The sequence below is a fragment of the Tursiops truncatus genome, chromosome 3 (assembly GCF_011762595.2).
Source record: "Tursiops truncatus isolate mTurTru1 chromosome 3, mTurTru1.mat.Y, whole genome shotgun sequence".
Classification (NCBI taxonomy): domain Eukaryota; kingdom Metazoa; phylum Chordata; class Mammalia; order Artiodactyla; family Delphinidae; genus Tursiops; species Tursiops truncatus.
In genome coordinates this window covers 32,603,306-32,609,305 of record NC_047036.1, presented here as the reverse complement: position 1 = coordinate 32,609,305, position 6,000 = coordinate 32,603,306, and positions in this window count along the sequence as shown.

The following is a 6,000-nucleotide window of genomic DNA, read 5'->3' as shown; positions in this document are numbered from 1 at the left end:
CATCCATCTATCTATGTATCTATTTCTGTAAAGAGAAGCTTAAATACCATCTGCTCAAGTCTCTTAATATTAAAGAAAAGAAACTCTAAGCCAGAGTTGTTTATTATTTCTTAACTCAAAAAGTTAGGGACAAGGAGAAAAGTGCTCAGGTTTCCAGATTCCCAGGTGGAAAAGACCACACACAAACTGCCATGATCTACATTCAGTGAGTCAAAGTAGAAGATTTGGTCCTACTCTCTCTAAAACTGTTGATCCATGGTCATAAGTCCATCAGGCAGGTCAGCTTTATATTTTGTTCCCTCCCCATTTTTAAAACCCGATCATTCAAAATTTCCCCACATGCCCAATTTCCCAAATTCTCTTCAAGATTAGATTCTTTAATAAAATAATTTGCTTAACTTCTAACAGGTAGACTCCAGACAAAATAAGTCATCAGGTGAGACTGAGAAGTGAGACAGGAACTTTTAAGTTCTCTGGAGATGGTTTTCTGAGAAGGCAGGAGATCAGATGGAAGAAGAGTGCCACACACTGGGAAAAGAGAATATTGTCTCCTCAGATACTTCTAAAATGGTATTTAAAGGAAAGTTCTCAAACTGAGAACACTCAAATTTAATTCTCCCTCTCCCTTTTATTATCATTTATTTTGCATCATTGAGTACAGAGGATTGGAGTTTGGATTAGTCGTAATCCCGGTTCATGACAGAGTCATCACTGTTGCATTTAAGGCAAGGTCTGCTTTTAGTTAGTGAGTTTTTTTGTTGTTGTTGTTTTTGCGGTACGCGGGCCTCTCACAGTTGTGGCCTCTCCCATTGCGGAGCACAGGCTCCGGACGCGCAGGCTCAGCGGCCATGGCTCACGGGCCCAGACGCTCCGCGGCATGTGGGATCTTCCCGGACCGGGGCACGAACCCGTGTCCCCTGCATCGGCAGGCGGACTCCCAACCACTGCACCACCAGGGAAGCCCCAGTTAGCGAATTCTTGAACTGAAAATTTTCAATAATGTAGTAAACCTGATGAACCCACCACCACAAACAAAAGCAAGGCCCTTGACAATAGCCTCCATGCAGCTATGACCCCACCTGATCTCCTTGACTTCCCTTGCCCAGAATGACCAGTCTCATGTAGGTCTAGACCAGAGTTAAGGTGTGGTTGTCAGAGGCAATAACAATTCTGGACTCTTTGTTATATTGAACTAACAATTATTTTTCTGTCACCACTGGCCAAGCTCATGATTCTCATACACTTAGTTTAATCAAATTTCAGATTTCAAACTGGCGAAGCAGTTGGGCACTTTGGTTAAAGGCTTGAATTCTGGAGTCAGACTGGCTTGGTTTTAATTCAAGAGCCACCACTTATTACCCCTACATACTTGTACCCCAGGCAAGTTGGCATAACTTCCCTAAGCTTCAATTTCCTCTTTACAAAGGGCAACGATAGCTAGTATTGTGAGAATGTGATGATATAATCATGAAAACTGTTTAACATAGTGCCTGACACAGAGAAAATGCTCAACTTGTGCAAGCTGTTATTATTTCTATCTACTGTTTTCTGGGCAGTATTTTTTAAGAATTATGTTTAAAAATAATGTCATAATACAAATTTCATGTCATTGTGGACCTTTAATTCCAACAAGATGATTACTATTACTATGCGACATGTAATAGTAATGATATACTACATTTTTTGAAACTACATGATTTTTAGAACATCTTTATCTGATACATAAAAGAGTTCTAGGTATGTTTGAGCAGGTGACATTATTTCAAATGTATACAATTGAGACAGTGCAATTAAGTAACTGGTAAAAATGCCTGACACTCATAGGCCTGAAATAATCTGACATTCAATAAATTATGTTTGTCTTCAAACTCTCCATTCTGCTCAGAGAATGTGGACAACGTTTTAATGAGTCTCTCCTGGTATTGGTCATATTTTGTTAACTGGGACAAGGTAGATTCCTCTTTCCCAGCCAAGGAAATTTATCACTTAGCTTCCTATCATGAACCACTCCTCTAAAAAATCAAACACACACCAAAACCTTTTACTTAATTTATTTTTATTATTATTACCATTTATTATATCCTATATTAGAGAAAATATTTTCATTTCCTTGGAACCTGTCACATTTCCTCTGCCATTCTTCCTGCATCAGTCAATAAGTCTTCCAAAGCATTTGAATGACATTCAAATTCAGAAACATCCTTGTGAACTTTTCTGAGCTAGAAGTCACACTAAACCAGGTCTAAACCATCCTGCACTTCCTGACACATTTTAATTTCTAGGTTAATAAAGCCCCTTGTCTACTCAGAGTTATGAGTTTCATTATTTTATTTATATTTCTTTATTTTTAAACTGAATTCACATGAGAAATGAGAATCAATCGTGGGGGAAAATAAAACTGAAGGAATGGTAGGAGAAGAAAGATCTATGAGAGAAGCTAAGAAATCATGGGTGGTGATTAGGAAGAGATGTTTCGGGAACTTCTATTTATATAAATGTATTATTTATATTTATATGGTTGAAGGAAAACTACAGTGGCTTAAAAGCAAAATGAAGTAATAAAACCCTACCATATGGAAACTAAAATAAATAAAGAAAAGGTACATGAATAAATAAATATATAAACACATACTTAGTAATCCTTGTGTAAAGGAGCAAAAAATAAAGCAAATCAGAAAATACTTATAGGTGAATGACAATGAAAGGACAATTTCAAAATTTCTGAATTGCAGCTAAGCAGTCTTTTACATGACAAATGGCTATAGTCATATTAGAAAACAGGAAAGACTGAAAACATAAGAGTCAAGAATTCAAATCAAGAAATGAGGAACAGAACATCTTCCTCACAAAAAAAAAAAGGAAGACAATTTTAAAAGGAAAGAATCAAGAAAGTTTATTTGTACTATTTACCATTTTATTGCTACATCCCAGGCACTGAAGCATAGTGAATTCTCAATAAAGATTTGTTGAATGAAGGAAGGAAAAGCAGTCCGTTTGTAATACCAATAGGAATGGAAAGCAGGAGGCTGGCCCACAGGATGCTAATGGTCCCCCACTCTATGTTCTTATTGGACAAAAGCAGCAAGGAATTGAGAGCTTCAGGAAAACAATTCCAACATATGCATATCAAAAATTGAGGCTTATTAGAACTAGGAAAAACTATTAGATTGGGCAAACTGAGCAAGAAATCCCACAGAGCCAATGGAAGGGCTGAGCTTGACCTTTTCCTTTAATATCCTACAGCTGGGTGAATGCCAACATAAGGAGGATTCAAAGGCCTTACCGCACCATCTAATCCAGATCCAGCCTAGCCCTGTGAGTATCAGGAAATCAGTTCCTGGAACTGCAGTGAGTTGAGTAGCAAAATGAAGCAACGAAAACCCCACCATATGGAAACTAAAATAAATAAAGAAAAAGTACATAAAGAAATAAATAGATAACATATACTTAGTAACCCTTGTGTAAAGGAGAATGAAATAAAGCAAATCAGAAAATACTTATAGGTGAACGACAGTAAAACGACAATTTCAAAATTTCTAAATTGCCTCCACCCCCCCCATCAAAGGACTGATTTCTGAAGAGTCCTCTGATCTATGAATGACTTAGAAATGCACCAGAAATCCCAGAACTGTCCAAATCAGAACAGATGTAGGGAATATCCCTCTTCTAGATGAGTGTAAGTTTCTACAGTAAAGCCAAAACTGACTGTTTTCTGAGGAAAAGTTGAAGTTTCAGTTAGAATTCTGTTCTAAAGCAAGAAAATCTAAACTAATGGCGTTCTTTAAACACTAGAAATTGATTTCTTTCTCACTTAAAAGAAGTCTCGAACTTGACAAAATCGTCAAGGACCCAGGTTCCTTGGAAACTAATAAATCTCTTAGAAGGGAATTTTTTTAAAAAGAAAGATAGATAGAAAAATAATATTTTAAAATGTTAATGGATATTCAATGTTTCAACACCTAACTTTCTAAGGCACAACAAATTTAAAGCATCCTTAATCATTACCAGAGAGTAAAACAATTGTGGAAACTTCTGCATTCTCTGAAGGATTTCAGGCAACTCTTTGTTTCTTCTCCATGTCAACATCCTGTTTTCTTTCTAACTTTACCCATTTGGCAAGAAGGGCCTTCCTGTCACTGTGGTCTCCTTCCCCCCATATAATGAAAGTTTGCAGAATAGTTTGTTCAGGTTACCAGGAGTGAGTCCAGAACTGTTTGCTCCATATTCACTAGCAACTTTGGAAATGTTTTGCCTTGAAACAGGATTAAGCCTTGCACAAGTTAGAATGGGAAAAGGCCAGACATATTCCTTGGCAAAGAAGTCTGAGAATCAAGCTCCTTTAAAATGTATTATAGAGTTGCTGTTGTTATTTTGTGGTTCATTTGTTTCATTCAGAAATAAAGTGTCAGCAAGGTGACAACAAACATTATTGAAGTATCTTTTATCCATCCATGTGTTGAAGGAAGCCTTGTTTTAATTTACTAAAGATGCAAATAGGAGATAAAAACCAAGAAAGGAAGAGATATCCCCCATAAATGATCTGAAATTTGTAACCCTAAGAAACTCTTATGATCACCTAGCTCAACCTTTTAGAGAAGACAACCAGCTAGTGTAGTCAGGGACTTGGCCAAGTCATGGAGGGAAGAGCTCAAAAGATGAAGCAAAGAGACCTGGTTATCAGCAGCTCTAGGTCCACAGATACATGAGTGCTGCTTTCCTCTTCCATAAAATAACAAAGAGAAGTACACCTCGGAGAACATTTCCACCTACACAACTCCATGACTCAATGCCTTTGGGGGGACTCCAGGCTGTTCTTGGACCCTAAGTCTCCTGATTCCCAGTGCAGTGATATTTCTGCTGAATTGTACAGTTATCATCTTCGATTTAATGAAAATAATCAAACTTAATTGACATATGTCTCCATAATCCATCTACATGTTTTCTTTGATAATACCATGGTATAATTATTTAATATTTACAATTTTCAATAAATTTAATGCCTAATGCCTCAATTCATTTCATTCATGTATTAAACTTTAGACCAATTGTTTTCAAGTACCTATCAGTGCCTAGCACTATAAAAAATGCTAGGAAAAATCTCTTGAAAATGACAAGATCTCTGCCCTTAAGGAAATTGTAATCTGTGAATGAATGCGTAGATATTATTGTCTCCGTCTGACTGATGAAGTAACAGAACCACAGGGAAGTTAAATGATTTGCTACGGTCACACAAGGAGAATGAGGCAAATTTTAAGCCAGAACTCAGAGCTCCTGGCTACCACTTACATGTTCTCATCACCATATGCAATTAGGCTTACCTAATACTGTACATTTTTTTCATAGCTTCCCTCCACCCACTATCATATTTAGTGCAAAATAAAAGTAATATTTAACTCTAACACAAAATTTTCACATAGGCTGAAATTACAGTTAAGTCCCCTACATACGAACAAGTTCCATTCCGAGAGCACATTCATAACGCCAATTTGTTCGTTAAGTCCACCAAAGTTAGCCTAGGTACCCAACTAACACAATCAGCTATATAGCACTGCACTGTAATAGGTTTATAATACTTTTCACACAAATAATACATTAAAAAACAAACACAAAAGATAAAGAAAACATTTTTAATCTTATAGTACTGTACCATGAAAAGTACAATAGTACAGTACAACAGCTGGCATACAGGGGCTGGCATCGAGTGAACAGGCAAGAAGAGTTACTGACTGGAGGAGGGAGAGGAGGTGGGAGATGGTAGAGCTGAAGGATCATCAGCAATAGGAGACGGAGGGCAAGCTGCAATTTCACTCACGCCGGACGTTGATAGCACAGGTTCTGGTTCCTTGCTGGATTCAATTCTATCTACCTTCTTGAAAAAGTGATCCAGTGATGTCTGGGTAGTAGCTCTTTTTTTCTCATCATAGATGACACGGTAGCACTGGATTGCATTGTGAACAGTTGCTCCAACCTTCGTGTACCATTCTGTGTTTGGGTCCTATG